The 10,094-nt window shown below is 28.2% G+C and overlaps 1 non-coding gene across 1 annotated transcript; it reads left to right on the top strand.

Annotated features, from left to right (window-relative positions):
• Positions 1–1,157: 1,157 nt before the first annotated feature.
• On the top strand, positions 1,158–1,268 carry LOC142528170 (small nucleolar RNA R71). The gene has a single exon (XR_012815650.1). It is a non-coding gene; the product is annotated as a small nucleolar RNA R71 (small nucleolar RNA).
• The last annotated feature ends 8,826 nt before the right edge of the window (positions 1,269–10,094 follow it).

Below are 10,094 nucleotides of genomic sequence, written 5' to 3'. Positions count from 1 at the left end.
TCTTTACAGTACATAAGTTTTTTAAAAATTTTGCATAAGAAGGTACTTGTTTAATAGCATCTAATAATAGAATATTTATCTTCACTTGTTTAAAAACTTCATAGATATAAGAATCACTTTTTTGTTTTTTATGATTTGTTAATGCATGAGGAAATGGTGGATGTTTATTTGACTTATTTACTATTTCAGATGATTTATCATTCACCATATTATTCTTAAAATTTAAGGTATCATCATTCTCAAAAGTATCAGGATTATCATCCTTACTCTTTGATTTTAAATGATCCTTGTTTTCATTATTATATGGATCATTAACTATTTTACCACTTCTAAGGGTAATAACAGATTTTATTTGATCAATTTTTTCATTTTTTAATTCTTGATTTTGATTTTTAGGATTAGGTTGAGGTTGAGATGTAAATTTTCCTTTTTCATGAATATTAAGTGCAGATGCAAATTTTGCAAGAGTTTCTTTCAAATCACTCATAGATTGATTGTTTTGAATATTGATAGACTCTTGCTTTTGGATAAATGCATGAATTACATCTTCAAAGTTTTTTCTTGGAGGTGTAACATAAGGAATATAACCTTGATGATTTTGGTTATTTTGAAAATATTGTTGTGACGGTTGTGCATTATTATCATTCATCCAACTAAAATTAGGATGATTTTTCCATCCAGGATTATATGATGGTGAAAAAGGATCTAGTATTGGTTTTTTATAATTGTTAACATAATTTGCTTGTTCATGGAGACATTCTTTAAATGAAGGTAATGTTGGACAATCTTTTGTAGCATGATCATGTGTATCACATATATGACAAATAATTTCTTGAATACTTTTTAATTGACCACTCTTTTTCATTTCTAATGACTCAATTTTTCTTGCTAAAGATGCAAGTTTAACTTGAATATCTATATCATCTTTAAGATTATAGATACCACCCCCATTTGTTGAATTATTGTTTTTAGTTGTTGATGGTTCTATTGTGCCTATATTATCCCAATTTTGAGCATTTTCTGCTAATGAATCCAAATATTACATAGCTTCATTTGTGTTTTTATCTTCAAAAGTTCCATTACACATGAATTCTATCATTTGCCTATCTTTATGTATTAGACCTTAATAAAAGTGAGAAACTATTCTCCATGTTTCAAAACCATGATGTGGGCATATATTAAGTAATTCTTTATATCTATCCCAACATTTATAAAACGTTTCTCCTTATTTTTGAGAAAAAGTTGTAATTTGTCTTTTAAAAGAGTTTGTTCTATGGGAAGGGAAAAACTTTTTGAGAAATTGTTGTTGCATTTCTTCCCATTATCTTATTGAACTTGATCTTAAATTTTGTAGCCATGTTTTAGCTTTATCTTTTAAACAAAAAGGGAAAAGCTTTAATTGAACTATATCCATGCTACAATTTTGATCATTATAAGTGTTACAAACTTCCTCAAATTCTCTTAGATGCAAATATGGATTTTCAGAATCTAAGCCATGAAAATTTGGTAAAAGTTGAATAATTTGAGGTTTGAAGTTGAAATTAGATGCATCAGGAGGAAAAACTAAACAAGATGGGGCACTAGTTCTAATAGGGTTCATATGGTGCCTAAACGTTCTTAATTGATCATGTTCTTGATTATTATTATTATTATTATTATTATTATTATTATTATTATCATTATCTTGATTATTTGAATTATCATCCATGTTTAAATTATTTTCAGATACTCGAATAAGTCTACCACTTTTTTTTCGACTCCAAATACTCATACAAAAAACAACACAATACTTATAAATAAAACATAATTAACAAACATAAACTTAATTTATACCTCCCCGGCAACATCGCCAAAAATTTGCTACTACTTAAATAATAATTCACCCAAGTGTAGGTTGTCTGCAAATGATATATTTCGTAAGTACGAGATCGATCCTCAGAGAGGTTATTTTGAGTTTAAATTTATTAATTTATAGATTACCAAATGCAAGAATGAAGTTTACAAATTATAAATTTTGTCTTGGCTTGAGGATTTATTCTTGGTTTATGTAATATTGTTTAACTAAAAGTAAAACAAAAGAAACCACCAAAAATAATGGTTCCAAGAAATTACACACACACATAATATAATATAGTTCCCACTATAGAAAATACCGAATTAACCGATATTTTATATATGGTACCTATGATTATAATTATAACTATATAAATAAATAATTGCATAAAGTAAATGTTAAATTAAATCATTATATTTCATTTAGAACAACCGGCAGAGTCACGCTATTGCCTAAATGAAATATATTGATTTAATAAGTTAGTTGCGGTAAAGTAAAAGTTAGTTGCGATAAAGTAAATGTTAGTTGCGAAAAAATAAAAGTTAGTTGCGATAAAGTAAAAGTTAGATGCGAAAAATAAAAGTTAGTTGCGATAAAGTAAATGTTAGATTGTTAGATGTTAGTATTAAATCATAATATTTCATTTAGAACAACCGGCAGAGCCACGCTATCGTCTAAATGAAATATTATGATATTATTATATATATATATATATATTAATAATAAGTGATGAAATATTTATTGTATCAAAATTAAACAACAAATCAAGATAACCACTTTAATGGTATCAAGCATTTGATGTAAATTGATAACAATAAATAATTCATTTTTATACCTACAATAAAAACAAGTTAGCTAAATGAAAAGAAATAAAGAAAGAATATACAAAATATAAACAATCTTACTTCACCAAGAATGCACCCTCTTCACCTTGACATAATAGATTTAGCTTGCCATAAGCTTACTTTTGATCAACACTAAAATATCACTCATAGTTGAGAACATGAAAGAAAATATATTGGAACTCAGAACTTTGATACACACTCACACTATATTTTACAATGAGATAGAATGATTCTTAAGCTAGCACAAGGCCTCTATTTATAATCCAAATGAGAGAAAGGGTCAAAATTTTTATTAATGCCATGTAATTGCAATAGTATTCTTTGTCTCCTCCAAGTTCAATTCCATGTCCCTTCTTTCAATGCTTTGTTCCACGACTTTAATCACCGAATTTGACTCTGCTCAAAACGGCAAACATGTGGGTAATTGTCTGTAGATGAATTTGGCCACTTGGTTCACCTCATTTGGTTAAATATTGAAATAGTTATTATTTTTTTACTATATGCTGGTCATAATAAAAGTAAATTTGTCTTCCTTTTGATATTTGCACAATTTGATCACCTTAATGAACTTTTTAGGCAATCATGTTTTCTGCAAAGTTGTAGATAATTTCTCAAGGATTCCAAACATGTTTGAGTCACCTCCATTTGAATTTTCTAGCTTGAGTTATCATTATTTTACCAACACGTAGAAAACCTGAAAATAAAACATATTTAGTAAGACAATTAAATATAAACAAACAATACTAAAATAACATAATTTTATAATTTTATTGAAACTTAAATTTTAAAATACAGGTTTTAACATATAATAAATTATTAATTTTAAGTTTCATCAGTTACCATGGATAATCTGACCCTTACCCACGGTTTTACCTTTAGAGTTATCCCCAAATGTTATCTTTGGTCTAGTTCAACTCATTACTTCTGATAGTAGATTTTTCTGTCCAGTCATGTGTCTAGAACATCCACTGTCCACATACCATGTGGAGCTGTTGATTTTGGCTTTCTTCTCATGTTCCTGCAAACACAAATTTTAGTATCTGTTACCCAATTTATTTGGGTCCAATCCTTATCAGTCCTTTAGGTACCCACATTTGTACAATTCTAGGTGACCCTTTACTTCGGGTATTCAAAGAGGTGTGTACAACAGAAGGTTTGCTATTTCTAACAGAATGCATCTTAGAATGTTGTTCTTCCCTTCTGTTTTTTTTTTGTCTGGTTTGTATCTCTTCTGAACATGTCTAGAATTATAGTACTGGTAGTTTTTAACCTTCATAGAAAGTTGTCCTCCTGAGTTGAATCCTCTGCTGGATCCAGAACTCTAGTGAACTCTTCCCTTAGGTTCAACATAACCCAGATCATAATGCTTCCTTCTGTTTGTCTGATCTACAGTTCTTTTCAACTCGAACAGTTGGTACTTCAGGTTCATATACCACACTGGATTTGACAAAGTGAATGAATTTCTCTTTGCCTTTGTCCAGTTCTGGCTTAGTACTTGTTTCAGAAGTGCTTTCATTATTGCTGAATCCGAGACCATTCCTGTCACTGGATTGCTTCTGCAATTCTTGCATCTTCTATATTGATTTATACTGGGAATGTAATTCTCACCGGAGTTATCCAGCTGTTGTCTTGTTTGTATGTGTGCATGACAACAGGAGGGACAGGATCAGGGTCAAGAAGAGAACGAGGCAGGACTAGTTAGCGTGGAGATCCGGGCTCATAAGTAAATTAGGTTTCAGCACTGATATGTAGTTGAACCTAGTTGAATTATCATAGACAATACAAGACTTGTATGTTTATGCTTAATATGTAATTCAGATTGATTTACATTACGCATTGTATTTAAAAAAAAAAAATTTAGACCATGTATATTATAATCGATTGAATAATTCCTAAGAATGATTAAAATTGGAATTAGCGTCAGGGTCCCCACAATATATATTCCTCATCTACTATTATTTATCATATTTTATCTAAGAAAATCAATTATTATGATTCAGGTAATTTGAATCAGTTTTTTTATCAACCAATAATGATTCCTCACGCGATATTGTATTGTTTTTTCAAATTTTTCCAAACAATTAAACTTTAACATGTGTTAAAATTATCTCCCCGAGATTGTATATGTAAAATTGTTTAATTTATTTTCAATTATCATTGTGTTATATTGATATTATTTAAAAAAACTATATATGACTCTTATAGTTTTTCTATGTTTCAACTTTTTATTAGATTTCAAATCATATTTTTTTCTTTTTCATTCAATCAGAAATGTATACATAATGATTATCATTTATTATTATTAAACAATTATACGATTGAATTAAATATAGAATTGTTAATAGATTTTTTTTAATATCGTTGATTTGATAAAAATATTGAGAAAATGTGATGTATTTGAAAAAATAAAAATATAGTTATTTATTGATTCTTAATTATCTTCGTTCCTTCCTTTTTTCCTCTCATTTTATTTTCAAACATGATTGTCAATCAAATTTCGTAACGATGAATACTTGGACTGTGACGTCGAAGTGAATTTCGTTTTGTGTGAGTTTTCATTGTTTATTTACTAAATTGTCCTTGTGTCATATGTGCTAACTATTAGTGTCACGCCCCGAAACTCGGGATTTGACACCGGCGTTGTTCATCAATCGCACAATCGAAAAACAACCAGCCTCGTAGCACAGTATAAACCGAAACCAGTTTATTTCATAAATTCGCAAAAACAATCATTGTCTTTACAACTGAATAAATTGAATAAATTGCGGAAGCGTTTACAATTAAAATAAACCTACTAAAATTCTTAAATTCTTGCAGCAAAATTCTCGAAATTTAAATAATTTCACCAGCCCCAAAATTGATCCGACTCTTCTTCCTCAACATGTTCCTCTGTTTTATCTTCGGATTTATCTGGGAAGGTTGTAAGGGGTGAGTATTTTGGTAAATACTCAGCAAGTGGGGGCCGTTCGAGTACACAACAACATGCATATAAAATTCGAAATACGTACACACACACACCATGCATAAATTGACTCATACCACATTCGTATCCTTGACCTGACACTGAGATTTCTCTACTTTCAATGGTTTACTGACGTCAGTCCCTAATTTTTATTCCTCTAAGGGGGCGAGGCCGGATCGGTTATATCCCCACCGTATGAGGGTCATATCATAGTTGGGATTCCCTCCCATATCAATTTGAATCCTCACAGTGTCAACATAAAACTCATGCACAAATCGTAGCCAGAAGGGGTAGAAGAAGAATTGTACTCGACCGAAATTTCGAAAATACGAAAATGCATACACCGAAATTGCACATTTAAAACAAGCCCACTTACCTTAGATATCGTAGAAAACGTGAATAGAGGGAATTCCTACACTGGAATTTCGAACCCTAGCTTCGGGGTTGGACTGCAGCAGCGCTTCGCTTCTTCGCACACTGAGAGAGCAAGCTCTCGAAAATCCTAAGAAAACTAGGAGAGAAACTCGAAAAACTGGAGTAGAAAATGGTGTGAATTTTCGAGTTATAGGCCCTCCTATTTATAGGGGTTGGCTGCTATCTCGATAGATGTCATCCGCGCATTTAAACTTGAATCAAATCTCCATCCAAAATCGTAATCAAATCTAAATTTTATTCTTTATCCTAGACCTAAATTTCGAAATTCATGTATGTATCCCAAGGATAAATTTCGAAATTTATGCTTTGCCCAGCCTGCAAAGTTTCAACTTTTTGTGTCTAATTCCCAATATTCGGTAGACTTTTTATTTCCTAAAATAATAAAAATTATATTTCTTAAATCCCACAAATTTGCTGACTTAAACCCGAAATTTAGTAGTATTTTTCCCAAATAAGATTTTGATTATTTTCCTAAAATCCTGGTAGTTAAATCTTTCCCAAGCTGCATTTATCGTGTAAACTTTTCCCTTTATCTATGATTTTCGAAAATTCCCTAATATTCTTTCAATATTATTTTCGAAAATCCCATGATAAAATCCTCAAGATTTTTAGTTCCAAGATTGGGTTATCTTCTTGCTTAAATCTTTATCCATGTATATCAAATCTTAGATCTATATCCGGTAAAATTCTGCATATCTCAAATTCCGAAAAAAAATACACGATATTATTTAAATTCTTGAGTTCCAAAAAATGCCACATCACAAATTCCGAAAATCTCGCAAATCTTGGTACAAAATATTATCATGATAAAAATCTAAAATCCTGGATTTTACAATTAGAGGTATGAATATATTTGCCTTTTGGTATACAATTAATGTTGGATGTTTGTCCATATATATTCCACATCTACGATTATTTATCATCTTTTATCTTTAATTATTATTATTATTATTATAAAAGTGTGAGTTTTCATTGTTTATTTACTAAATTGTCCTTGTGTCATATGTGCTAATTATTAGAGGTATGAATATATTTGCCTTTTGGTATACAATTAATGTTGGATGTTTGTCCATATATATTCCACATCTACTATTATTTATCATCTTTTATCTTTAATTACAATTAAAAATACGAGCAAATCAAACTATATTGGATAAGAGACAGTTCATGGATTTAGGGATTGAAATTTAATTTTTAGAAATACTGCTAATTATTAGAGGTATGAATATATTTGTCTTTTGGTATACAATTAATGTTGGATGTTTGTCCATATATATTCCACATCTACTATTATTTATCATCTTTTATCTTTAATTACAATTAAAAATACGGGCAAATCAAACTATATTGGATAATAGACAGATTCATGGATTATATTTGGATTTTTTAGAAAAACAACAAATTTATTTATCACCATATGAATTATTGGATTAATGTGTTATACACTGTTATACCATACTTTAATAATTTTTCTATTTTTCGGATATTAAAATTTGCATTTTCTTCTTTCTTCATTTTTGGTTGGACGATTTAATTCCATAATTACATCTCAAATCTCGAGGTTCAATAGATTTCTTCATTTTTGGTTGGAACGATTAAAATTCATTATGTTTAAAAAAAAATCACATTTATACAATGTATAGTTTCAATTTACAGCTTTAACTTAAATAAATTTTATAGACAATGATCATTATTTATTACAAAGAGCAAATCAAACTATATTGGATAAGAGACAGTTCATGGATTTAGGGATTGGAATTTTAGTTTTTAGAAATACAACAAATATATATATTTATCCCCATATGAATTATTCGATTAATGTGATATATACACGTGCGTAAACATGCTTAGAATACAATGTGCATAATTTTTTTCTTTTTCTTATTTTTTTTTGTTTTTTGTTTTTGTAAATTCGACGTGTACCTAAATTATTGAAGAAAATGTAATAAATAATTAAAAAGTTATTGAAATGCATGGTAACGAGGGATTGATGAATTATTAACGAATAATTTATATTTCTCTAACCCAAAAGTTTTTGGGATGCCGCTATAACCAACGGATGACAAATGTTTTTTCTTGTACAGGATCCTATTTCAATGGAAACATGATGAGTCGATCCACTTACACATTATTTTTACTGTTATATCGTACTTTTGTAATTTTTCTATTTTTCAGATATTAAAATTTGAATTTTCTTCTTTTTTCATATTTCGTTGGATGATTTAATTCCATAATTACATCTCGAATCTCGATGTTCAATCTCTTTATTTATCTATTGCTTTGGAGACTTGGAAGTTTTCCGATTTTCGTTATGTTTAAAAAAACTCACATTTATACAATTTATAATTTTAATTTACAGCTTTAACTTAAATAAATTTTTGTAGACAATGATCATTATTTTCATTCTCAAGTGAAGGTGTTGAGTTTTTTTGATCCAAATGAGTTAATATACTTCGATTTCACAAAACAATCAAAATGGACGAAATCATATTAGTGTTAATATAAAGTTTATTACTTTGATTGATCTATGTATAATTAATGTGTGTTCTTCAGTTTTTAATCTAAAATGTATTACACATATTACTTTTACTGCTATATCTTTTGTAATTTTTCTATTTGTCGGACATTAAAATTTAAATTTTCTTCTATCTTCATTTTTTGTTGGAGATTTAATTCTATAATTACATCTCGAATCTTGGTGTTCAATTTCTTTATTATATCCGTTGTTTTGGAGACTCGGAAGTTTTCCGACTTTGGTTATGTTTTAAAAAAATACTCACTTTTAAATAATGTATAGTTTCAATTTACAGATTTAATTTAAATATATTTGTGTAGACAATTATCACTATTTTCATTCTCATGTGAAGTCTTGAGTTTTTTTTTTTTTTTAGCCAAATGAGTTAATGTAATTCGATTTCACAAAATAATCAAAATGGATGAAATCATATTAGTGTATATCTAAACTTTGATTAATATATGTATAATTAATATGTGTTCTTCAGTTTTTACTCATCTACTTTTTATTTGTTAGATATATAAATTTTTATATTAGTAAATATAGTTTAAATTTTTCGTACAAAATTTGAATTAGGAAGTTGCATTCATATGCATTAGATTCTGCTATATTTCTCATCAATAATAAATTTATCCCTATATATGTCTTCTATTATTTTAGTTTGTGTATTTTTTTTTAAATGTTTAAGAATTCAATCTCTAATATTGTCCTTTAGATTCAAGTAAGTTGAAATATAATGTCATTTAAATTAAAACATATTCAATGTAAATTATTTATCACAAAAATTATTATCTTCGTAATTATTGGATTATAATGATTTATATTACTTCATTTCACAAAAATTGTAATTAACACATTTAATTAGCGATAAATTTTTTTTAAAATCATATTTTAATTTCATTTGGATATGTAATACTTTATCAATAAAAATTTTTTGGTTTTTTATTCAACTATAATGCATGTTCTTCTTCTTATTATTCTTATAACGTAGATATATTCGTTCATGTTTTTTCTACTTTATAATAATTTCATTTTCGATTCATTTAATTTGAATCAGTTTTCTTTTGTCAACCAATAATGAATCCTCAAAGAGAAATTGTATTGTTTCTTCAATTTTTTCGAACAATTAAACTTTATATAACACGTGTTAAAAATTTTTCCCCGAGATTTTATATGGAAAATTGTTTAATTTATTTTCAATTATCATTTTGTTATGTTGATATTACTTAAAAAAACTATATATGATTATTTTGGTTTTCTATATTTTAACTTTTTTTTAGACTTCAAATCATTTTTTTAAAATTCAAATATAAATGTATATATAATGATGTTAAGTGCAATAATTGTCCCTGCTTGGTAGAGCGATCGAACCGTGGTGCTTGTGCAGTTTAAAAGATTTGGGTTGCACCATTACCACTAGATATAGCTTTTGGTAAAGCGGTAAGCACTCGATCCTACAATTGATATCAGAGCCAAGGTCACGGGTTCGATTCCCATTGATTG

This window comes from Primulina tabacum, chromosome 15 (assembly GCF_025594145.1).
Source record: "Primulina tabacum isolate GXHZ01 chromosome 15, ASM2559414v2, whole genome shotgun sequence".
NCBI classification, from domain to species: Eukaryota; Viridiplantae; Streptophyta; class Magnoliopsida; order Lamiales; family Gesneriaceae; genus Primulina; species Primulina tabacum.
This window is presented reverse-complemented; position numbering and strand designations above follow the sequence as displayed.